Raw genomic sequence first — 26,765 nt, forward strand, 5'->3', positions numbered from 1 at the left:
CACTAAGGGCAATTTTTTAACATGGCCAATCAACCTAACCCGCACATCTTTGGACTGTGGGAGAAAACCGGAGCACCCGGAGGAAACCCACGCAGAGACGAGTAGAATGTGCTAACTCCACACAGACAATGCTAACTACTTTGCTACCATGCCAAGCTCTGGACTCCTCCATCACTCGGAACATTCTTTCTGAACCTACACTACTTAACCCTGTTAGGATTTAAAAAGTCCCGATGATATCGCCTCTCACTCTTCGAAACTCCGGTGAATACAATCCTAACCGATTTAGTCACTCTTCATATGACAAACCTGCCATCCCAGAAATCAGTCTGTTAAATCTTCGCTGTGCTCCCTCTCGAGGATTAGAGAGAATAGATCCAGAAAGAATTTTCCCGATGATGGGGGAGTCCAGAACTAAGACTGGCAGTTTGAGGGTAAGGTTTAAACCTTTTGGGACTGAGCTGAGCAGAGATTTCTTCACCCAGAGAGTAGCGAAGTCATGGAATTCACTACCACAGGAAAGTAGTTGAGGCCAAAACGTTGTGTATTTTCAAGAAGAAACTAGATGTCGCACTTCCTTCTCGAGAATTTTTGCCGAGTGATTCCTAAGTTTAGAATCAGATGATGCAGAAAATTCTCCAAAGGTCAGTTAATGTTGGTGGCAAATCCTGAAATCCGAATGGCTTCGAAATTCAAAGCATTTGGAGATGGGGATGATAATCAGTACATCATGGATACACGGCGATAGCATGACTCGAAGCAAATTCGGCCTCCTGGAGGAGAAATTAACCTCGTTCCACAAACCTGTCTCTTGCCCACAGTCACACTTCCCTTCCAATCTTAAGCATAGATTTAAGTTTTGTCATCTTTGAAGGCTTGCTGTAGTTGCTCAGGGTATTGCCGAAGCCTCATTTGGAATACTGTGTGCAATTTTGGGGTTCCACATTGATGACAGGATATACTTCCATTGGAGAGGTTATAGCTAATGTTCACTAGGTTATTCCCTGTGATGAAGGCATTGTCCCAAGATGAGAGGCTGGGTAAATTGCGCAGAAATTCTCTGACGTCTGGCAGAATGAAATGTGATCTCATGGAAACCTAAGCAGCAATGAATGAATTTGATCAGATGCATTCAGAGATATCATTTTCTCTCTCGGGGACTTTAAAACAAGGGGACACAATCTCAGGATAAGGGGCTGATCATTTCGGACTGAAATGAGGAGGAATTGCTCCACAGAAAGCTTTGTAAATCTTTGGAATTCTCTATCCCATAGGGTAGAGGATGCTATCATTATTTTTAATTCATTCGTGGGGTATGGGCGCCGCTGGCTGGCCAATGTTTCTTGCCCAACTCTAGTTGCCCTTGAGAAGGTGGTGGTTAGCTACCTTCTGAATCGTTGCAGTCCATGTGCTGTGGGTTCACCCACAATACCGTTAAGGGGGGAATTCCAGGATTTTGAGCCAGCAACTGCGAAGGAACAGTGATACATTTCCAAGTCAGCATGGTGAATGGCTTCGAGGGGAGATTGCAGGTGTTGGCATTCCCATCTAGCTGCTGCCCTTGTGCTTCTAGATGGAAGTGACCGTGGATTTGGAAAATGCTGTTTTAAGGATGTTTGTTGAATTGCTGCAGTGCATCTTGTATGTAGGACATACAAATTGCTGCTACTGATCGACGGCAGAGGATGAACTGGATGTTTACAGATGTGGTGCCAATCAAGTGGGTTGTTTGTCCTGGATGGTGTCAAGCTTCTTGAGTGTTGTTGGAGCTGGACCCATCCAGGCAAGTGGGGACTATTTCATCATACACTTAATTTGGCCCTTGTTTTCGGGGACTTAGGAGGTGAGTTACTCATCGCAGGGTTCCTAGCCTCTGATAGCCACTTGAAAAATGAGCATAGTGAATGTTGTGCCCGCCAGTCTCTCTGGTCAAAGCGCCCATCTAATGAGAATTATGGATGCAGACACTTCAGGTCCCGTTTGTGCCTCCTGGCCTGTCTTGCGTTATTGGAGTGGTTGCTGCAGCTGTTCCGGAACTGCAACTTGGAGCGAGGTTTTTGTACAGCGATTGTTGTGTTTTGTCTCAGTGTGCGGATCAATCGCACAGTAATAAACTGCAGCATCCGAGTTCTCCGTGTTTTCAATGAGCAACTGGCCGCGTTTCGCAGTGGTATCAACATTCAGTTCAAAACGACCGCTTCGGCCTCTGCCAGACGTCCGCCTTGTCATCCACTCCAGTCCCTCACCGGACTTCTGTTTGTACCAACTCATGGCAGAGGAGCTGGATGCCTCGTAACTACAATCTAACTGCACGGAATCCCCTCTCTGGACACTTTTCCAAGCGGGGGATTGAAGCACACGGTCCGAGAGACATGGACCTGGAATAAAATTCACATGATGAAACATTGAAAAAACAATGAAAATAAAATTAACAATCAATTTTTGTTATTGGGTCCAACTCTTGTCCGTACATGTTAGCGTCACCAGAATGAGAGGCAATAGATATAATTGCACAATACAGTACATCATTGCATTTGAAATCTCAATAAGAAACCCGTACACAGTTCACAGCAGAAGGAAGTGAATGGAGAGGGAACATTGAAATGTCGGCTGATTTATGTCAGTGACGCCCACACAAATCTAGCTCATGTAGTTTTGTCGCCCTTGCAATTCCCGGAAACGGATATTATTGATCTGATGTAAGTACAGCCTTTATCCATAGCTGCTCATTTTACCGGTGGTCCATATTTGAACATATGAATTGTCTAAAGAGGAGTCGCGTCTTCCCTTCCCGGTGAGGGAAAGTGACGGGAACCACATCCCTTTGTCATCTTGACTGAAAGAAATAGCCAGTCGTCGAACTCTGTCAATCCCTTTACAGAGTGAATGGATCCTGAGGAACTGTAGTTAAGGAAAGACAAAATACGGAAAATTCAAATAGCTATTTCCCAGTAAAACTGCTGCCTCACAGTGCCACACACCGCAGTTCGATTCCCGGCTTGGGTCACTGCCTGTTCAGAGTCTGCACGTTTTCCCCGTGTCTCCGTGGGTTTCCACTGGCTGCTCTGGTTTCCTCCACCAGTCGGAAAGACAAGCTGGTTAGGTACATTGGCCGTGCCAAATTCTCCCTCAGTGTATCCGAGCAGGCGCCTGAGTCTGGCGACTAGGGGATTTACGCACTCGCGTATTTGCAGATGTTAATGTAAGCATACATGTGACACGAATAAATAATTGTTAAAGTGAATTAAGTATGACTGTGGATATACGCTTCACGAAATAGTCAGCACATCGGGGAAAATCTAATTGCCTTTTTCTTATAAGGTGGAAGAAAACTGTGGGAAAGTGCACTCTAACTCGACGTTTGGAACTGGGCGCTTTTGTGAATAAAGTCCACATATTACCCGCTACAAGACACAAACAATGCGGAGGGCCAAGATCAATGAATATGAATATTTTTAGCATTCCAACAGTAATGCCAGCTTTGACAACTCGTAACATCTGTTTTGAAATGACATACGTTTGCTATCAATGCTAATATACTATTTCTGTTTGAACATTTGCCCTTTTAATTTTTTTTCATTCAGTTCATTGACCATGCTAAATTGCCCTTGTGTCATGCGTGCGGTTATGGGAATAGGGCCTGGATGGGATTGTGACCGGTACAGACTCGATGGGCCGAATATCCTTCTTCTGTACTCTAAGGATTCTATGATTCTGTGAGTCTATGAATATTGTTGCTGGTTGCTGTTGCGAGTCTGGAATTCGGCTCGACACTTCCCTCTGCTGGCGGCGATGTTTCACTCTAAAATGTCAGTCTTCAGGACTCAAGTTTGTTTTTAACAATTTACCGTCATGAATTCTATCACGATTTTGTTGATGCCCTTTATTCAGATTTTAGACTGCACCTGGAGAGGAGAATCTTTTCTTATGAGCCGCCCTCCTCCAGACAAAAAAAACTTTTTCCAGACGTGGCTCATGGGGCTCCTGTCACTCAGCCGGTATCCTCAGCAATTCAGACAGAAGGAGAAGCGGTGGCTTCACAATGTATCTGTAACACGACATTCTACGCCCTGAAAATGGAACATTCTGAACACATCAATTAAGTCGCTTTGATACCTTCTTGCTTATAAGCAAAAGATACAAATTAATCCCTGGCGCGATTCCGATTTAGAATTTCTGCTTTTACTGCAAAGACCATTTCACCCGAATTCGTCATCCCCAGGATTTGAACAGAAAACTCTCGCAATGATTTCCGCAGATTTAGCATCGTTTTCCCAAATACATATCAAAAGTAACGAAGTCAGTATCGGAAGAGCTCCAATTTAAATTTCTGGACAGCATTTGTGTCTTGGGACACAGAGGAAAGAACAAAGAAAATGTCAGCACAAGAACAGGCCCTCCAGGTGCACCGACGATGGTGCCAGACTGAACTAAAACGCCCTGCCCTTCCGGGGATCGCATCCCTCTATTCAGACAAATCCATGAATAGGATGGGAATATGTCACAGTAAACCCCGAATCCACTCAACATCAATATCTGAGCGTGCAATTAATAAGCATTCGCCGACAGACGGCGCCAAATTCAAACCCCAGCGTCACAACTTAAACCTGTATGGATGGCAGGCTTGTGAGGTCACGATAGACTCCCCCCACCCCCCAGCCCCGCCCTCCCCCTCTCTCTCTCTCTGTCTGTCTCATACACACACACACACACACACACACAGACACACACGGCCATCAGCTGAACCAAGACCGTGTTCTCTCTTTCTCAATCTGTGACTCATTCCATTCCCATTCACTGAGGGGGATTCAGTAGGACATGTTTCTGCTCATCCTGGCGGCTCTCTTGCACTGTAAGTACTGGAAAACCTTCATCAAACCAGATAAACATATTGGTGGCAACTTAATTAACAATCTGAAATATCTATGCGATGCGTAGAATAAGTTCCTCAAATTACCGCAGATACAAACACATTTACATTAACTCTTGACATTTAATTCCTCGATCTTCACAGGCGGACGCTGCGCTGATCCAGTAACTCAGTCACCAGTGACAATAACCGCAACAGAAGGAGGTTCGGTGCAATTAGATTGTAAATATACAGACCGGGGTATGGAGTACATGCAATGGTATCAGCAGAAACCGGCGGGGCCACCGACATGGATCATTTCTAAAGTATTAGCAATGAAGGATGATGGAGTTTCAGGACGATACCTGGCGGCTGCTGACAGGTCTGAGCAGAAGGGTTACCTCAATATCAGCGCTCTCAATGTGGAGGACGGGGCGGTTTATTACTGCGCAATGAGGCACAGTGTTAGATTACAGCTAAACCCCATACAAAAACCTCAGAGAGTATTCACAGCTCCACGAAGTTTCCTTCTGCACGAATGCAGTCAGGTCTATTTTCCGGGTATTCTGTCCTGGTTGAGTTCGGCAGAGAAGCGGTTTGGGAAAACTAGATGCTAATCTCCATGCCGCGATTTATGTAGTAAATTGAAACAGTGAGTATCTACCTAGCAGCTAAAGGGCGCAGTGCAGTTAATATGATAGAAAATTGCAGGCTGATCTTCCTGAATTGTTAACTCAAATAAGCCCACGGACACCTGTAACAAAATGCAGAACAGATCAAAATCTTTTGTCGTATTTAACAAATGAGATGTCGAATAGCCGCCACAGACTCTCACCCAGCAGCACCACTATTATTATAAACCTGGGACACAGAAACTTACCCAACAACACGAAGATAGTCGAGTGTATTAGGTGATGTTGTACTGCCTTCCTGAAGTTCTGCGGCCTCTGAGGTTTCCGGTACACCCATTCTGCTGTTAGTGAGGGAGTTCCAGGGTTTGAACCCAGTGAGGGCGAAGGAACAACGCTATATTTCCAGGAAAGGATGTGAAATAACTTGAAAGGGGATCTCTAGATGGTGGTGTTCTCACATGCCTGCTGCCCTTGTCCCCCTAGATGGCAGTGGTTGTGTGTTTGGATTGTGCAGCCTAAAAGAAAAGTTTGTGAGTTGCTGCAGTGTTTCTTGTAGAATGTACACACGGCTACCACTGTTCTTCGGTGGTGGCAGGAATGGTTGTTTTCGGAATGGTGAGCAATCAAGCGGACTGTTTGGTCCTATATCGTGTCGAGTTTATTGAGTTGTTGGAGCCACATTATCCACGTAAGTAGGGAGCATTCCATTTACACTCCTGACATGTCCCTTGTAGATGGTGGATATGCTTTGGAGAGTCACACTGCAAATTACTCGTCGCAGGATTCCTAACCTTTGACCTGGTCTGGTAGCCACTTTCCTGGATCCAGCTCAGTTTTCAGTCAAATCCCAGGATGTTGGTGGAGTGGAGAGGGGGCTGGGGTGGGGCGGATGTGGAATCAGCGCTGGCAATCTTATTGAATGTCAAGGAAAGTTTTTTTTTCGACCCTCTCTTTTTCGAGATGGTCAATGCCTGGAACTTGTGTGACGTGAATATTGTTTGCACTTCTCAGGTCAAACCTAAGTATTGTCCAGGTCTTGCTGCATTTGGGCAGAGACCAAATGTCTGATTCCAGACAATGGAGTGTCATCCTTAAATTGAAGAATGTGAATGATTTCCTCGCCAGAAAGCCCACTCTCACTGAGTGAATGTTTCTTCAATCGGATAGGTTATGGCCTGATTGTCAATATGACTGAGCAAAGTCGATGTTAGGAATTCCAAAGCCCAGAGCAACCTCGCTCACTTGCTTCATTTCCTGCTCTCGCTCTGACATGTCTTGCCTGAAGTGTGCTATTTGTATGATCGCTGCAGCAACTGTAAGCAGGTGTGAGGGTGTTGTACAGTAACTACCGTCTTTCCTCTCAATGTGGGCTGTATCGCACAGTAATACACAACAGTATCCAAGCTCTCCGTGTCTTCACTAACCAACTGGCCCAATTTGCCCGCAGTGGAAAGTTTCAATTCAAATCAGTCCTTTTCTCTTTGCCAACCGAGAATTTGCTTATTATCCACTAACGTCCTTGATGGGGCTTTTGTCTGTACCAATACATTCCAAAAATACTGGACATGCCATAGCTGCAGTTTATCTGTGCTGAATCCCCGCTCTGGACTGTTTTCGCTGCTTGAGTTTATGAAACTTAGTCCGAGTGACATCGACCGATGAAAACATTCAGTCAATGAAACACTGGAGCAAAATTAATATAAATATACAGATCCACAAGTTATAGAATAAATATCGGGCACTTAAAAGTTGGCATCACCAGAATGACGAGGAATAGATTCCTTTGCACTATGTGATACAAAAGCATTGTCAATAGGAATGAGGGGCACAGCTCACAGCAGAAGGGCGCGAAGTGAATCAACACCTTCAATATTCCGCTAATGTCAGGTGCAACAACTAAAGTTCCGGAGACTCGGTTTCTCTGTAGTTTGATTGGCTGGAATCAGATTCTGCTGGTGCGGTGTAAGGATGTGGGTTGTTGATGTCTTTCCGGTCACGTGTGAAAAAGTCATTTGTCTATTAACCAGGACCTACTTTACTGCAGTAACTGTAAATTATAAAAGTAATTAAAGATTAACTGTTCACCAATGAAGGCATTGATTTCAAACTGAGTTTTGCCCACATTTTAAAGTTATATACGATAAATGCGTGATCAATGACATGTTGGAGACATTTTACTTGATTTACTTTTGCAAACTTAATTGATTCTCCTTGATTTCATCTCTTTTTGTGTAACTTGGACAGCATTTCAAGTCAACAGCTCAGCGCCACATCCTAAAGAGCAAATAGGGATCTCTTCTTCCCACAATCAACAATATCTCCACTTTCAGCCTCTAACAGACCAACATTACTCCTAATCACCTTCTTTCCCTTTATGTAACTAATATTTTCTTATTGATCTCGATCTGCTTTGCAAGTCTCATTTCATAATCCATTCTACCAGCTCTTCTATGTCGCTTCATAGAACTTTGCAGGTCTTTGCGCTTTTCGGTGGTGGTTGAATTATCACTCTTGCTTTCTGAGTATGGGAGCGCATATTTCTGACATTAACTGAAACTTTCGATGTGCAATGTTGTACCGAATCTGCTGTGTCTCTACAGCAATATGGGGCTTAAGACACAGAAATAGCGGTAGCGGATAAGAGAGTATTTTTCATATCATTAATTCTGTAATGTCTGCTGCTTTACTAAGTATAGAAGCGAATTTCTGTGTAAAGCCGGGTTCCACTTTGCTGTCCCTCCCCAGAGCTGAAACACAGAATGTAGAAATGCCCATATTCTAACTGTACTGAGCACCAAGGGCTTGGTTTGTTTACAGGATGGAATTTGTGGTAAAATGATCCCCCACTTCAACGATCGTTTTCGGCACTGACTCCTCTCTTGAACTGGGTAATGAATATTTATCACTACATCAGCACTTGTTAAATAAAATAAATGTTTGGGATGCGGCGGCCGGGTTAGGGCGGGGCACTAAGGAGAGTTCATTTTACTTGGAAACATCTACTTAATCTAACCTGACATAATAATTAGTGATCTGTGATACTTCCACAGCGTGTTCCCTATATTTTCGCAGTAAGTGAAATTCTCCGTCACGGTGGAAATATAGATCCCCTCTCCATTGGGGATGGAGTATAAAAGCAGGGAGGTCTTGCTGCAATTGTACAAGGTGCCGGTGAGGCCGCAACTAGAGTCCTTTGTGCAATTTTGATCCCCTTACTTGCGAAAGGGTATATTGGCCTTGGAGGGAGTGTAGAGAAAGTTCACAAGGTTGATACCGGAGATGAGGGGGTTAGCTTATGAGGAGAGATTGAGTAGATTGGGCTTTACTCGTTGGAGTTTAGAAGACTGAGGGGGGGATCATATAGAGACTTACAAGATAATGAAGGGGCTAGATAGGGTAGAGGCAGAGAGATTATTTCCACTTAGAAAGGAAACAAGAACTAGAGGGCACAGCCTCAAAGTAAGGGGGAGTCAATTTAGAACAGAGTTGAGGAGGACTTCTTTGCTCAGAGGGTAGTGAATCTTTGGAATTCTCTGCCCATTGAAGCAGTGGAGGCTACCTCGTTAAATGTGTTTAAGTCACAGGTAGATAGATTTCTGATCAATAAGGGAATTAAGGGTTATGGGAAACTGAACCACTATCAGATCAGCCATGATCTTATTGAATGGCGGGGCAGGCTCGAGGGGCTAGATGGCCTACTCCTGCTCCTATTTCTTATGTTCTTACTGGACTGCGGATCCAAACAACGACAAACATAAAAGATTGGCAGCAGCATCTCCAATAAAAATGACAAGTGAGAAGGGTCGGTGTGAGAACAGCACAGGACAGTCTGGGTAGTGTTGTCACAAGTAGGATTTATCTACAAGGAACTGAACTCAGGAACAAAGGAACATTGAAAAATTACATAACGTTGCCTCTCTGTAGCAAGTGTCGCTAATCTTTATTCCATTCTGCCGATCAATAGGCTCGTACCAACTTTGTTAGAGGCAGAACATTATTCAATACTAAACGGAATCTTCATCAAGCGCCTCACAAAAATATTGCTTTGATTTTCCCGCTTATATGTCTTTGAGATCCAGATACACTCAGAAACCTTACGCTCTGATGAGTGGGATATGGCATTAACGCTTGCTTCCCCTATATAAACACATAGCCCTGGTTAAGAAACGTCAGAGTGGTGAGGGGCAACTCCCACAGCTCCATCCGTGTGATATCCTGAGGAAGTGACATCAGAACTGTGGTTGCTCTGAGTCTGTGTTGCCCTGCAGGAGGTGATGTTAGCTCTTTTACAATTCTCTATTCTGCACCTTTCTGACACAGCAGCAGCGATGCGGATCCCCATTCTCGCCGTGCTCTGGGCGGGTTTCTGTGTCGGTAAGAAATTTAAAACTTTTAAATGAGGATTAATTTCAGAGAATTAGATTTGAAAAGTAAATAGTCTATTTAATACTGGTATCGAAACTTGGTCAGACCACATGAGGAGTGTTAGGAAATAATGTAAGGGCACAGGAGAAAATGAGAAATTAAGAAGGTGATATGGCAATTGGCGTGAGCTTGCTATGAGAAATAATTGTGCTGGCTGAGGTTATTTTATCTCGCAAAGCGATACTGGAGGGACAGCCTGCCAGATGTGATTGAAAGGGGATTAATGTGATTCAAGGTGATTCAAATGTGGTTGAAAGGTGGTTAATAGGTTAGTGCTGCAGAGCTCTTTTCACTTCTGGATCACTGATTATGATAAATATAATGATGCAAAGAGATGCAAAACGGCTTTGTGGACGGACCTCCATACACAAAGTGTCTTTATATTCTGTAACTACCACAAGGAAAGTTAAATAAAGAGATGATGGAGAAAGAAATGGATGAAAATTCTGAGAGATTGAGACGAAGTACGGTGAATTGCCCTCTCTGGGATGTAAAACAGACAGGTCAATTTTGTAGAATTTTTTTTTCCTTAAGGTCTGTACTCCAACTTTTTGTATGTAATACTAGCCACTAATAGTCACATTTCAGTTCAGTTGATCATTTCACTTTTTTAACTGTGTATTCCAGATCACAGCGGTGGAGACTCTGTTACTCAGCGGGAATCCTCACTCACATCGTCAGAGGGAAAATATGTCACTTTAAGCTGCACCTTTACCGCCGATGCTTATTATTTATTCTGGTACCGTCAGTACCCAGGCAGACAGCCTGAGTTTGCCGTCGGCCGCGACCCGACCGACAGCTATGAATTCAAGGCCGATTTCGCTCGGACCCGGTTTTCAGATCGAGTGCAGCAGTCAGACAGGCTGTACCGATTGAGAATCTCGGAGCTGCGGTTGTCTGACACCGCGGTCTATTACTGTGCGCAGAGTCTCACAGTGATGAGAACGAGTGAAATTCTCGTACAAAAACTGCCGCAGGTTTCTGGGTCACAGCTGCTGTCTGCTGAGGACTGTTTACAACAGCCAGTCACACACTGACACTGGAATAGGTTTCTGTGCACAAAGACCCAGAGAGCAATTAGCAGAAATACCATCAGAAACGGCACAAACCGAACATTCTTTCTGCCTGATTATTGCGTTCACGTCGTGGCTGCAAAACTGGCTGCCCACCAGTCACAACACAAACTCCCGTTAGTTTCCTGAAACTCGCTCTGTCGATGCAGTGAAATAGGGTAAACGGAAAGTAACACTGTTTAAAATATCAGTCTGCAATGGAAACAGGCTTACGCAGGGTGAAAATGTTGATAATTAAATGAAACATGTTAATTGTCCCTCACTGTTACAGAGGTGTGGAAATATTAACCAAACATACCGCTAAAAAGCAGTAAGTTCTGAGCCTTGCTGCCACCTTGTGGAAGAGTTCAGAATTTCTACCTGTAATGTTCAGTTCCATTCAGAACAGAATTGTTCAGGAATTATTTTTGCAAGCAATTCAAAAGATTTCACAAAACTGTCTTGTCAGTAAATATTGTGTTGTTCGGTGTAAGTGCTGTACTGAACTTTACTCTATGCTCTATTTTCCTATTGTAACTTGTATTTCATGTATTCATTTATGAGACAATCTCCTTGTTTCGATTACAGCAAGCCCTGCCTTGGTTAACAACTGTCCAGAACGTATTTCTTCTCACAAGACACAAACTAGTGTCTCAACTAATACCACACTGATCCCACATATCTGTTCATATTTCACTGGATCTGGTGCCTGTTTATATGATACTGGCGCTGTCTCCTTCCTTCAACTTTATTTGGCGTGTAATCCATTAGAGACGCTGTCGGTTGTTGCTCGTCTTAGACCATGCCCATGTTTATATTGTAAATTTTAGAAAATTTTCCAAACTCTCTGAGGCATTTTGAATTAGATTTGAATTCAGAGTACTACCTGAATGGCAGTAAATTGGGAGAGGGAAGTGTGCAGCGGGACCTGGGTGTCCTTGTGCACTAGTCACTGAAGGTAAGCATGCAGGTGCAGCAGGCAGGAAAGAAGGCCTTCATTGCGAGAGGTTTAGAATATAGGAGCAGGGATGTGTTATTGCAACTACACAGGGCCTTGCCGAGGCCACGTTTAGAATATTGTGTGCAGTTTTATTCTCCCTCTCTGAGGAAGGAAGTTCTTGCTCTCGAGGAAGTGCAACACAAGTTTACCAGGCTGAATCCGGGGATGGCGGGGCTGATCTAAGAGGAGAGATTCACTAGGTTAAGATTGTTTTCGCTGAAGTTCAGACGAATAGTGGGGAGGGGTAGGGGGCGTTCTCAAAGAGACTCATAAAATTCTAACAGGTCTAAACAGGGTAGATACAGGGAGGATTTTCCCGATGTTGCGGAAGTCCAAAACCAGTGGTCACAGACCGAGGGTAGACCATTTAGGACAGAGGTGAGGAGAGATTTCTTCACCCAAGGAGTGGTGATCCTGTGGAATTCATTACCACAGGAAGTAGTTGATGCCAAAACATTGAATGCATTCAAGAGACGGCTGGATGTAGCACTTGGGATTGATGGGATCAAAGGTTATTTGGAAAAAGCAGGACTGGGCAATTGAGTTGGATGATCAGATATGATCAGCTTGAAGGGCCAAATGGCTTCCTCCTGCACCTCACTTCAATGTTTCTAAATTTATGACATATCCCAAAATATATTTGATGTAAATGGAATGGGTGAAACCTCCCCCAAAATCTGTTACTCTCAGCTTGTACCTTATTGACATTTGTTTGAAACCAACACATTCTGCTGATACGTTTAGAAAGACCAGAATTCTCTCCACTTTGCCCCTATCCCAATCACCCTGTCACACTGCGGCAGTGCTTTGCACCTAGCTCCCTTTGCTTCCTGTCACTCTGTCTCTCAGTCCGCAGTAATACACAGCGCTGTCAGACAGCCGCAGCTCACCGATGGTGCAATTGCCCTGACTTTTTGAACTGTCGAGAGATGCCGAAGATCGAGTCCCCACACCCTCTGGTCCGAAAATATCCTCAACAGAAGGAACGTAGATCAAGAATGTGACTTTATGGGAGTTTACTGCTTATTTCAATTAAACCTTTTCTTGTCATTGAGCCCGAGATTTGGACCCAGATCAGGCGGATATTTGTGTCAGTAGAAACAATAAAATTTACCCCGTTAATAGCCAGATTTTAACCCGCATCAGCATTTTGTATCATCAGCGCTTTGCAGCCTATCGCTGTCTTTTTTTGTTCTTTTCATGTGACATTTCCAATTCAGACGCTAAAAAGGAAATCTCTCTGGTACTGATTCCAACAGAACTGGAAGTAACGCAGGATTGTTGTACCGCAATAAATCTACATTCCCTAACCGGGAATCGAACCCGGGCCGCGGTGGTGAGAGCGCCGAATCCTAACCACTAGACCACCAGGGAAGCGGATCCCAACGCTTTAAAATATTAATTTATCCACGAATTACCTGCTTTTTATTTTATTTCGGGCTTTTTAATCACCAAATGAAAGTTCATCCTTCAACTTGTCGTGTTTATATCACACACAAGTGACTGCTTCAGCCAATGAAAGCAGCGAATACTCTTAGCTGGAACATGAAATAGACAGCGAGCTGCTCACGTGACACTTGCAGTTTCCAAACCCCCAACAAACTCATCACTGGTTCTTCTGTGAAACTTACAGGGTAACACACTGCAGGCATTCATCGTGGAGAGCAACTGACACAAATCATTACGAAACACTATCATGTCGCTTCTCTTCCAGTTTCTGTCGCTGCCTCCCATCCAGCGCCCTCTGGCTGTCCAGCTCCCAGGGTCAATTAACTGCTTGATGTAGACACAGACAGTTGGTGAACTTGAGCTTTGCCTGGAAAGCAGGGAAAGCGAATATATGACACACGGCATTGAGAGGAGATGGAGTTTAAAGATGACAGTACAAAGAGACACGGATATCTCATCTTCCTGATCCAGTTACTGATTACAGGAATGTACACACTGCGAATTATCCACTGTCAAACTCTCCTTCCAGCCTTCAGCACGGAGTTAGGTTTTGAAGTGTTTGAAGTCTTTCTACAGTTTTCAGGGTTTTGTTGAGACCACATTTGGAATACTGTGTGCAGTTTGGATCTCCGCATTTTAGACAGAATAAAAGCAAAATCTGAGGATGCTGGAAACTGAATCAAAAACAGAAAATGCTGGAAATTCTCAACAGCTTTAACGAGCAGGAATAGTTAGCATTGGAAAACTGCAGGGATTCTATGATTCTATGAGTTTGGTAGGGTGGAGGCTGAGACATTATTTTCCCTGAACCGGGAATATAAAGCACGGGGCACAATCTCAGGATAAGGCGCTGATAATTCAGGACAGTGATGAGGAGAAATTACTTCACTCAAAGGGGAGTGAATCTTTCAAATTCTCTACGCCAGAGGGTTGTAGATGCTCCATCATTGAACACATTTCAGTTTGGGTTCGACAGATTTATGATCTATAGAATAATGAATGGAAACAGGGATATGGAATTGGAACAAATGCTCGGCCACAAATTCATGTCTGGATTCTAATTGTTAAGTTTAATGGTATAATGGGAGCATGTATACAATGTTATATGTAAGATGTCGGTAGTCAATAGTCATTAAATAATGTTGGTGACAACAGATAACAGTACAGCCGGTAACACTTGAGAGCTTTTTTTTTATTGATGCCCACGGAACATATTGCCAACCCGCAACGGTTCGCTTATGAATGGTGATGGTGAGAAAATAGTAAAAGCTCCGTCCCTGGGTGGGCCCCAACCACCAACCTTTCAGTTAACAGCCGAACGCGCTGACCCATTGCGCCACAGAGACTGAGACGGCAGCTGGTGCAGATATTCTAAACAAGGATGTCAATGACCACAATTCCATTTCTGCAAAACTTTGTTCCAGAACTGCAGCATGACAGCACCGCGTACAATTCTGTACCAGTCTCTTCGGTTCCGTTGATCCTGTAACATTGCTGTAGTGTGTTGGTCATTCCCTTTCTCCTACGAATGTGCAGGTAAAATGAATCCATGTGTCTTATCGCAGGGAGGAATTCAATGGGACGGAAGGGAACTGACCACCAGAAGTCCAAGAATCCAATATTTTCCACTCAGTCATCAATAACACCATTCCCAGCTGCAACTCCTTCCAAATATTGTGATCCATTTCCCTCAGGATCTGTCCCAAGATTTAATATTTCCCTTCTTTTCTCTTCATTTTGGAATTCGCTTCAATACCCAACATAAATTGAATTGCAAACCTGAAGGTTGACCTTGGGAAACAAGTCTCAGGGTAAAACAGATGGTCATTTCCAGATTCACAGCACTCAGAGTTTCACGCAAATGAAGGAATTTAACACTGAAAAGTTTTGGAAACTTGGTGTGAATATTGATTGTGATTCACTCAGGTATTGTGTAAATGCTGCTCGATGGTTCAGTGAGAGGGATATAATCTATGTACGTTTTGCTCAGCTTGTGTTCGGTGTACTGGGAGGCTTCAACCGGGTTGAATTTTGTGTCCCAGAGATATGCAGTAATCCACTGATTGAAGCTGCAGTCGCGGGGGACGTAGACAGGAAAACAGAATTAAATGGTTTTATTTATCCGGGATTCCTTTTTTTCAATATTCCACTTCCTCATTCTTTGGCCTTTAGTTTATTTTTCTAATGTAATTTTCAAAGGATAGCCGCTGTTAAGTTCTGGACACTAAGCAACTGATCTCCGCAATTATCATTACAGCTTTTCTTCCTTTACTTTCCTTGAGCAGGCTGTGTCAGAAAGCAAGACTGATACAGCTGCTGCTTGGGAGCTCAACAGCGACTGGAGTCTACGCTGGGGATGTCTATGCAAGAGTGTCAGGTAATTGTTCCATCCTATGTTGGTGAGTGTTTATCACAGATGGATATGAATAGTGGGTCGATGAACAGGGTTTTCTGATCGATCGCCGTAGACTGTGAAACAGTGCTGTAATAAATGAGGAATGGCATGCCATGACATAGATGGAGGCATGAGAAACTGCTCAGATTTGTTTCATCATTGAGTACAGGCAGACACTTAGCTTATGCATCAAGAGGAAGCTCGCTCATCTGTGCAGGTACATTGTGCAACATTTCTTGTCATTCAGCTATTTAAATTTTACAATTTCATAACTTTTCTTGTTTTGCCATTAACTGCTTTCTTTTTCCCCCTGTTGCCTTGTCAATTCATTGTTACCTCTTTATTAGATGTCATTTCCTATTTTTGTTCGCCTCATTCTCTTCAGAATCTCCAGATTCCCTATATATCGGGTTCCTTGGTAACAGTGAGCAGTTCTCAGCTTGTGTGTGTGTATCCTTGAGTTTCATTAGGTTTTAGTTTTTCATTCTGTGTGTCCGTATAAATTTCTGGCATTCAGGCTTTGTTTTTAAGGCCGGATTATTTCATGAGGAAAGGTTAGAGAGACAATGTTTATATCCACTGGAATTCAGAATAAGAGTAGGCTACTTGATTGATATGTATAAAATACAAAGGGGTCTTGACAAGGTGGATGCGAAGAGGATAGTTCCTCTTCTGGGTTAATCTGTAACTAGGAATCACTGTTTCAAAGTATGGATTCGCCCATTTAAAATACCACTGCACCACAACGTCCTCTAATGTATGTCTGTATTTATAAATACTCATCTGTAGCAATGTCCTTCCTTGGTGTGTCTCTGCATCATTCACTGCTCTCAGGCTGCGTTCTTCTTTGTCCCTCAGTTGGATTGTCTCTGTATCATTCCGCTCAATCTCACCCTTGCCTATGTCAATGATTTTTATAGCTCTCTCAAAGTGTATAAGTGCATTGGGTGATATAGGAAGTGTACAGTTTAGAGAGTAAGGGCATACTTGCCTGCATAGCACTGTTGATGAAACATTTAAAATGGAGAGTTAGCGAGCACTGAGCCGATGCTCTGCTGAGGTCTCATTCAGCCACCTAGTCTTTGAAATTTCGTAGATACTAAGCAGAGGGTTCAGACAGTAACAGGGCTGATTCACTAAAGAATCCCTAAAACAGCTCCATGGCTAAACGTCTCAGATATTGCAGCATTGAATATAGGGAACCATTGAGCTGATGCACAGACTGGGCCACACTCACCTGCATAGGCACATTGCTCAGGGTTTTAACAGGAAGTATGCACAGAGATAGGAAAACATACCTTTCAAGTTATCACCAGTTTACACTTGTATATTGCTCAGACCTGCCTTACAGTCACATTCTTTGACCTGCTGCATTATTTTGATCGCTGCTTATTTCTCGGTTCTCAGATTGAACTGTTTTTAGACATACATTTCTTCCCACCTGTTCTATCTTGTGTTCACTCCCTCAACCTCATCTTCATCACTCCCTGTGTCAGCCGGAGATATCCCCTACCGTCCCGCCCCCTTTTCTATCGTCCCATTCCCGGGTTACATCTGGCAGTTCCGGAATCCATGAGCTGCTGTCAGGCAGCTTTGAAACATTTTTAAGTCTGAGGAACTTTTATTTGGTGAAACTGATCTTCCCAGACAAGCCTGAATTGAAGAAAATAACAATTGGAATCGAAACATAAACTCTTTAACTGGTAGCTGCTCTCTCTTTCTCTCTTTCGCTGATCAACCTTTCACTCTGATGGGATTCTGCTGTGTGTTGTCTCAGCCGATCCTGGATTGAATTGGGTGACAGTTTGATTCGAGGTTAATGTGGTTTCCTCGGGGTGTGTGTCTGAGCGGCTGACAGCGCCGCTGCTCAATCTGACTGTTACTTTCTGCGATTCTCCACACAAACCTCAACAGACTGGAGCACCCAATGATAGCTGCAAAGCAGTTTTTGTACGGGGGTGAGACTGCTTTCTATCACTGTGAGACTGAAAGCGCAGTAATAGCGGCCAGCGTCAGTCAGCTGCAGGTTCGAGATGGTTAAAGTAGTTAATTTATCCGAGGTCTGGAGTTCAGCAGAGAAACGGGATTCAAAACCTTTCCCTCTGTCTTCTTGTGCATCCACGGATCTTTTCCATATAATGAACTGCAAATCCTTCTGTGGCTGCTTTCTGTACCAATATAAGAAATAGTCGCTTGCTGTAGTGCTATAGGTACATCGGATAGTCACCGTTTCACCTTCTCTCCCCTCTAAAAACTGCGGCTGAGAAACAGAATCTCCATCACTCGGATCTGTAACGTGTTCAAGAAGAAGAAAATAAATCTAAGTGTTGGACGCGCTGCTGAAATAATATTAACACTTTATATTCACCGCGACATAACTGGAGTTACAAAATAAAAACAAATGATGGTGGAAATACACAGCAGGGTCAAGAACCACCACTGGGGAGAAGCAGAGCTAAAGGTTCAGATCGCGATAACATTTAACCAGATTGGAGTCATCCTTACTGATAAGAAACAGCCCGAACACAATGCAGACAGTGAGGAACTCCATGGCGGCTGCAGAGCCCGGGGCTGTGACTACCTTTAAAACTCCAAGCACTGCCGGAACAGAATCTGTTTTTACAGTCACTTTCTGATCTCTAACTTCCCGTCCAATCAACAATTTGCAATCTACCCGTCATAGATTGAGATAAGATTTCAATGAGTTTCAGTGATCAGCTGAAGCTCTTTGACCTTCACTATTACATATCTGAGACTCAGTGACTGAGTGGGTACAGTGTGTGGTGAGAGGGAAGAATCAGCTTCACTGACAAGGCCATAAGAGATAGGAGCAGAATTAAGCCATTCGGCCCATTCGTGCCTATTCCACCATTCAATCATGGCCGATATGTTTAAAATCCCTACAGAATCATAGAATCCCTACAGTGCACAAGGAGGCCATTCGGCCCATCTAGTCTGAAACGGCCACAATCCTGAACCGAACATAAGAACATAACATAAGAACATAAGAAATAGGAGCAGGAGTGGGCCATCTAGCACTTCGAGCCTGCCCCGCCATTCAATAAGATCATGGCTGATCTGTCGTGGCTCAGTTCCACATTCCCGCCCTCTCCCCATAACTCTTAATCCTCTCTCCTATCAAAAACCCATCAACCCGCGTCTTAAAAATATTTAGCGAGGTAGCCTCCACCACTTCAACGGGCAGAGAATTCCAGAGATTCACCACCCTTTGAGTGAAGAAGTTCCTCCTCAACTCCGTTCTAAACCGCCTCCCCTTTATCTTGAGGCTGTGCCCCCTAGTCCTACTGTCCTTTCAGAGCGGGAAGTGTTTCTCCACCTCTATTCTATCCATCCCATTCATCATCTTATATGTCTCAATGAGATCGCCCCTCATTCTTCTAAACTCTAACGAGTACAAGCCCAGTCTATTCAGCCTCTCCTCATAGCTCAACCCCCTCAGCTCCGGTATCAGCCTAGTAAACCTCCTCTGCACTCCCTCCAAGGCCAAAATATCCTTACACTCCAAGGATGTTGATTAGGTTGATTAGTCATGCTAAATTGCTCCTTAATGTCAGGGGGATTAGAAGGTAAAAGTATGGGGTTGCGGGGACAGCACAGAACCTGGGTGGGATTGTTGTCGGTGCAGGCTCGATGGGCCAAATGGCCTCCTCCTGCACTGTAGGGATGGTATTCTATGATTCAATCCCACCCAAGCCTATTCCTGTAACGCCACATATTTACCATGCTAACTCCCTAACACAAGGGTCAATTTGTCATGGACTATCAATCTTACCCGCGTATCTTTGGACTGTGGGAGGAAACAGGAACATCCGGAGGAAACCCACACAGACACGGGGAGAACGTGCAGACTCCACACAGACAGTCACCCGAGGCTGAAATCGAACCCCGGTCCCTGGCGCTGTGGGGCAGCAGTGGTAATCACTGCGCCACAATGTCGCTCCTGTGGGGTTTCTCTACCCCAATTTCGTAGCTCGATCCCATAATCTCTGGTCCCTTCCCCAAGCAGGAGCCTAACTACCTGTCTTAAATACACTCAATGATCTGTCCTCCACAGGTTTCTGTGGAAAGGAATTCCATAGATTCACCACCTGAAGAAATTCCTCTATATCTCGATTCTAATAGATGTCCCTTTACTCTGAGGCGCTGCGGTCGGTTCCCTGTCTCCCCTACTAATGGAAACATCTTCCCCAAGCCCACTCCATCCAGACCTTTCAGTATTTTGTAAATTTCAAAGAGACCCCCCACATCCCTCTAAACAGCATCGAGTACAGACCCAGAGGCTTCAGATGGTGGAAGTTTTATTTGATCCGTTTCAATCACTCATGTTGAATTTTATATAGCTTTGTGACGGCTTCTGAAGAATATTAATCTCATTGTCATGTGCGTGACCTGTTAACACTGAACGTTTCGTTCTGAACGGTAGATTTCGTCGTGTTGTGACTTTAAATAATTGTACAACAGCGGATTTAGGTGCAGATCCCCTGAGAGAAACAAATGCAGCAACCCGAAACATCCAAGCTAACAAATGAAGATAAACGAATAGAAAGGCAGTGAGTGAATCAAAGGCCGATACAATGATCGAAGGAGAGAGATGAGTAGAGAGGAACAGCTGGAGAGGCGGAGAGATAAGCAGGAGAATAGGGAATGATAGAAATGACGTTGTGACAGGGTGATAAATAGCGGGACAGACATTGAGATAAGTGAGGGAGAGACGGGAAGGAAATATATGATGATACGGTAAAGGGAACAGTCGCAGATATGTAGACATAATACAGAGGGAGACACAAAGAGAAGCAAACGAACTGATGACAAGAGAAACAGAGATAGACAGTGACAGAAACAATTGTGTCCAACTTGAAAATCAATGGCCTAAATCCAATCAGAATTCCAGAAAGCGAAAGAAAAATAACTTAATTTAGAACGTGATGCCAGCAGGGAGATTTCCGAGAACCCCCAAAACACCCTCAGAATGAAACCAGTATCACTATTACATTGTGATCCTTCTCCTGCCCCTGCAGTAAACACGCACATGCAGTGAGGCAGCTCCATCTGGCGGCGATCTGAGGTAATTTATTATTTTCTGGAAAACCACCGAATTCTCAGAATATGGAAGGACGTTGCTGCATTAGTTTTAAGCCTATGTTTATTTATTAGTGTCACAAGTCTGGGCTAATAAATTCTGAGTTTCACTTTCTCCTTGTTCCTCTCTGGTTCTCCGGCTGTCTCGTCGTTTGGGACTTATGTACCTTGTTCTGTCATTCCGCCTCGGTTTCTCTATCTCCCTTTGCTCTGCTTCTGACCGTCTCTGTCTTCACACATGCTCTACCTTTTTCGCTTTCTCCCCTTTTTCCTAAAGTTTAGGGTTGAGACAATCCAATTTCTCCCACTCTCCCATTTCAAAGAGTCCACCAAATTACTCATTATATTGGAGTAGCAATCATTGATAAAGTTAACAACATCTCCAATAAAAATGACAAGTAAGAAGGGTCGGTGTGAGAACAGCACAGGACAGTCTGGGTAGTGTTGTCACAAGTAGGATTTATCTACAAGGAACTGAACTCAGAAACAAAGCAACATTGAAAAATTACATAACGTTGCCTCTCTGTAGCAAGTGTCGCTAATCTTTATTCCATTCTGCCGACCAATAGGCTCGTACCAACTTTGTTAGAGGCAGAAAATTATTCAATACTAAACGGAATCTTCATCAAGCGCCTCACAAAAATATTGCTTTGATTTTCCCGCTTATATTTATTTGAGATCCAGCTACCTACACTCAGAAACCTTACGCTCTGATGAGTAGGATATGGCATTCACGCTTGCGTTCCCCTATATAAACACGTAGCCCTGGTTAAGAAACATCAGGGTGGTGAGAGGCAACTCCCACAGCTCCATCCGTGTGATATCCTGAGGAAGTGACATCAGAACTGTGGCTGCTCTGAGTCTGTGTTGTCCTGCAGGAGGTGACATGAGCCCTTTTACAATTCTCTATTCTGCACCTTTCTGACACAGCAGCAGCGATGCGGATCCCCATTCTCGCCGTGCTCTGGGCAGGTTTCTGCGTCGGTAAGAAATATAAAACTTTTAAATGAAGATTAATTTCAGAGAATTAGATTTGAAAAGTAAATAGTCTATTTAATACTGGTATCGAAACTTGGTCAGACCACATGAGGAGTGTTAGGAAATAATGTAAGGACACAGGAGAAAATGAGAAAGAATCTTTAAGAAGGTGATATGGCAATTGGCGTGAGCTTGCTATGAGAAATAATTGTGCTGGCTGAGATTATTTTATCTCGCAAAGCGAGGCTGGAGGGACCGCTTGCCAGATGTGATTGAAAGGGGGTTAATGTGATTGAAAGTGATTCAAATGTGATTGAAAGGTGGTTGATAGGTTAGTGCTGCCGAGTTCTTTTCACTTCTGGATCATTGATTCTGATAAATACAATGATGCAAAGAGATGCAAAAGGGTTTTGTGGATAGACCTCCATAAACAAAGTGTCTTTATATTCTGTAACTACCACAAGGGAAGCTAAATGAAGAGATGTTGGAGAAAGAAATGGATGAAAATTCTGAGAGATTGAGACGAAGTAAGGTGAATTGCCCTCTCTAGGATGTAAAACAGACAAGTCAATTTTGTAAAAAGTTTTTTTTCTAAGGTCTGTACTCCAACTTTTTGTATGTAATACTAACTACTAACAGTCACATTTCAGTTCAGTTGATTATTTCACTTTTTTAACTGTATATTCCAGATCACAGCGATGGAGACTCTGTTACTCAGCGGGAATCCTCACTCACACCGTCAGAGGGGAAATATGTCACTTTAAGCTGCACCTTTACCGCCGATGCCGATTATTTATTCTGGTACCGTCAGTACCCAGGCAGACAGCCTGAGTTTGCCGTCCGCCGGGACCCGAGCGACAGCTATGAATTCAAGGCCGATTTCGCTCGGACCCGGTTTTCAGATCGAGTCCACCAGTCAGACAGGTTGTACCGACTGACAATCTCGGAGCTGCGGTTGTCTGACACCGCGGTCTATTACTGTGCGCAGAGTCTCACAGTGATGAGAACGAGTGAAATTCTCGTACAAAAACTGCCGCAGATTTCTGGGTCACAGCTGCTGTCTGCTGAGGACTGTTTACAACAGCCAGTCACACACTGACACTGGAATAGGCTTCTGTGCACAAAGGCCCAGAGAACAATCTGCAGAAATGCCATCAGAAACGGCACAAACCGAACATTCTTTCTGCCTGATTATTGCATTCACGTCGTGGCTGCAAAACTGGCTGCCCACCAGTCACAACACAAACTCCCGTTAGTTTCCTGAAACTCGCTCTGTCGATGCAGTGAAACAGGGTAAACGGAAAGTAACACTGTTTAAAATATCAGTCTGCAATGGAAACAGGCTTAGGCAGGGTGAAAATGTTGATAATTAAATGAAACGTGTTAATTGCCCCTCACTGTTACAGAGGTGTGGAAATATTAACCAAACATACCGCTAAAAAGCAGTAGGTGCTGAGCCTTGCTGCCACCTTGTGGAAGAGTTCAGAATTTCTACCTATCATGTTCAATTCCATTTAGAACAGAATTGCTCAGGAATTATTTTTACAAGCAATTCAACAGATTACACAAAACTATCTTGTCTGTAAATATTGCGTTGTTCGGTGTAAATGATGTACTGAACTTTACTCTATGCTCTATTTTCCTGTTGTAATTTATGTTTCATGTATTCATTTATGAAACAATCTCCTTGTTTCGATTACAGCAGGCCCTGCCTTGGTTAACCAAGAAATCCCCCGAGTACTGATTCCGACAGAACTGGAAGTAACGCAGGATTGTTGTACAGCAATAAATCTACATTCCCTGACCGGGAATCGAACCCGGGCCGCGGTGGTGAAAGCGCCGAATCCTAACCACTAGACCACCAGGGAAGCTGACCAGCCCGCTTTAAGATATTAATTTATCCATGAATTACCTGCTTTTCATAATGTTTCGGATTTTTTATTCACCAAATGCAACTTTATCCTTCAAATTGTCATGTTTATATCACACACAAGTGACTGCTTCAGCCAATGAAAGCAGCGAATCCTCTTAGCTGGAACATGAAATAGACAGTGAGCTGCTCATGTGACACTTGCAGTTTCCAAACTCCCAACAAGCTCATCACTGTGGTCTCTGTGAAACATACAAGGGAACACACTGCAGGCATTCATCACGGAGAGCAACTGACACAAGTCATTTATGAAACACTATCATGTCACTTCTCTTTCTGTTTCTGTCGCTGCCTCTCATCTGGGAGCTGTCCAGCTCCCAGGGTCAATTAGCTGCTTGATAAGACACAAACAGTTGGTGAACCCGAGCTTTGCCTGGAAAGCAGGGAAAGCGAATATATGACACAGGGCATTGAGAGGAGATGGAGTTTAAAGATGACAGTACAAAGAGACAGAAATATATCACCTTCCTGATCCAGTTACTGATTACAGAAATGTACTCTGTGCGAATTATCCACTGGCACACTCTCTTTCCAGCCATGAGCACGGAGTTATGTTTTGAAGTGTTTAAATCTTGTTACAGTAATTCAGGGTTTTGTTGAGACCACATTTGGAATAGTGTGTGCAGTTTGCATCCCCGCATTTTAGACAGAATAAAATCTGACAACGCTGGAATCTGAATCAAAAGCAGAAAACGCTGGAAAATTTCAACAGCTTAACGAGAAAGAATAGACAGCATTGAAAAGCTGAGACATTATTTTTCCTGATCCGGGAATCTAAAACATGGGGGCACAATCTCAAGATAAAACGCTAATGATTTCGGACTGCGATGAGGAAAAATTCCTTCACTCAAAGGCTGGTGAATCTTCGGTATTCTCTACTCCAGGGGGTTGCAGATGCTCCATCACTGAACACAATTCAATTTGGGTTAGACAGATTTATGATCTATCCAGGAATGAATGGAAACAGGGATATGGAATTGGAGCAAATGATTAGCCGCAAGTTCATGATTCGATTGTAATTTTTAAGTTTAATGGTATAATGGAAGCGTGTATACAATGTTATATGTAATATGTTTGAAGTCGTTCATCATTAAATAATGTTGGTAACATTAGACAGCAGTGACAATTGAGAGCATTATTTTATTGACGCCCATAGACCCATTGACAACCCGGAACTGTTTGCCTATGAATGCTGATGGTGAAAAGATAGTAAAATTCCGTCCCTGGGTGGGCTCGAACCACCAACCTTTCGGTTAACAGCCGAACGTGCTGACCAATTGCGCCACAGAGACTGAGACAGTAGCAATTACATATCTTCTAGTGTGTCAATAACCACAATTCGATTTCTGCAAAACCCGTTCCAGAATTGCAGCATGACCGCACTGTTTACAATTCTATACAAGTCTCTTTAGTTCCGTTGATCCCGCAACACTGCTGTAGTGTGTCCGTTATTCCCTTTCTCCACCTTCTACCGTCAGGAGAAATACAAATGTTTGAGTTCATGTACCAACCGCTTCAGGAACAGCTGCTTCCCTGCTGCCGTCAGGCTTTTAAATGGAACTACCTCGCGCAAAATTGACCTTTCTCGATATCTCAGCTATGAATGTTCCACCACATTCTGCTCTCGCTCCTGTCCTTCTCCATATACTTACGCTTTCTCTGTATAGCGCGCAAACAACAATAGTTTTCAGTTTATGTTAATACATTTGACAATAAGAAAGCAAATCAAATCAAATCTATCCGAGGTGCTGCTTCACTGGATGAGATACTAAACCACCATCTAGATCGCGCTCTCTGATGCAAAGTTAAAATATCCCACAGTCACATTTTCAAAAATGAAAAATGATAATTCTCCCCCATGTTTCTGGGCCAACATGTATAACTCATTTTTCACAATTTAAACACGTTTGTGTTTTATGTCTTTATCTCAAAGCAGTCTTGCTCTGCCCAAAATTGGTGTTGGGCAGGAGATTTATTGGAATGGTATTTTTGATCATGAACCTCTCCAAATAATGGTTAGCTCACACAGGGTGAAACTAATAGCAATTCCCCCTCACTCTGGGCCACTGGTGGAGGAGATGCCATTTAAAACATATTTTTACCGAGTGTGGGCTTCGATGTCGAATCAAGCATTTATTGCACTTTGTTAGTTTCCTTTGCCATAGAGGTGGTAGTGTGGGAAAGGCATTATTCCAGTCAAACTGATATTCGGAAAATCTAACTGTGAGTTGAAACGGGAGTTTCACTGTCCTGTGACGAAAATAATGCAATATTACCATCTGCTGGCGGCTTTCACTTACTGCAGGCGCCGGCCTTTGTGAGTCTCAGAGAGGTTCAGTCACTCGGCAGCTGGACCTGGGACCCGGTTGCTGAAGTGTGAATATTGAATATCGTTGTCAGGGATGAAAGTTTGCAGCAGGAGGTCGGGTGGCGCATTTGCCCTTTTGTTACCATCCACTGTATGCGAACATTGTTCGCAATTGCCTATGTGAGATATTGCCTGGAGATTGCATTTAGGGATTAATGTACACAACTGATGTAGTTATCAGATGTTAATTCCATCCAAACGTACAGTAGAAAAACGTTGCTGCACTTTGATGCACTAAGGTCTTTGGAGCTTAACTTGTTAATGATTCCTGGGCGATATAACATTAATGGGCAAAAAAACTGAGATTAATATTTTTCAATTATTTTTATTGAAGTTGGTGTCTGTTGTGTTGGTCCGAGCAAAATAAATGGTTTGGAAAAAGTAATTTGCCAGCGCGATCGAAAAAGTGACAGGATTCTCACATCGATGTATAATCATGTCATCAGATAATTATTATTATGCCGAGTAACACACACTTTATTTTATATGACTATAAAGAAGGAAGAAATGCTTTCCTTGTTCTGTATCTTGATAGTTCATTCTGTTTATCCAATGTGCACGGCATAAAGAATGAATAAAACGAATTC

General features: G+C 43.4%; 4 non-coding genes across 4 annotated transcripts; all 4 read right to left on the reverse strand.

Moving 5' to 3' along the window:
- Positions 1 to 13,260: 13,260 nt before the first annotated feature.
- trnae-cuc (transfer RNA glutamic acid (anticodon CUC)) lies at positions 13,261 to 13,332 on the reverse strand. Its single transcript has one exon. It is a non-coding gene; the product is annotated as a tRNA-Glu (tRNA).
- A 1,347-nt stretch (positions 13,333 to 14,679) lies between these two features.
- On the reverse strand, positions 14,680 to 14,753 carry trnan-guu (transfer RNA asparagine (anticodon GUU)). The gene has a single exon. It is a non-coding gene; the product is annotated as a tRNA-Asn (tRNA).
- Positions 14,754 to 23,676: 8,923 nt separating this feature from the next.
- On the reverse strand, positions 23,677 to 23,748 carry trnae-uuc (transfer RNA glutamic acid (anticodon UUC)). The gene has a single exon. It is a non-coding gene; the product is annotated as a tRNA-Glu (tRNA).
- A 1,280-nt stretch (positions 23,749 to 25,028) lies between these two features.
- trnan-guu (transfer RNA asparagine (anticodon GUU)) lies at positions 25,029 to 25,102 on the reverse strand. Its single transcript has one exon. It is a non-coding gene; the product is annotated as a tRNA-Asn (tRNA).
- Between the last annotated feature and the right edge of the window lie 1,663 nt (positions 25,103 to 26,765).

Source organism: Carcharhinus amblyrhynchos, unplaced genomic scaffold (genome assembly GCF_965287045.1).
Source record: "Carcharhinus amblyrhynchos unplaced genomic scaffold, sCarAmb.v2.hapA scaffold_39, whole genome shotgun sequence".
NCBI lineage: Eukaryota > Metazoa > Chordata > Chondrichthyes > Carcharhiniformes > Carcharhinidae > Carcharhinus > Carcharhinus amblyrhynchos.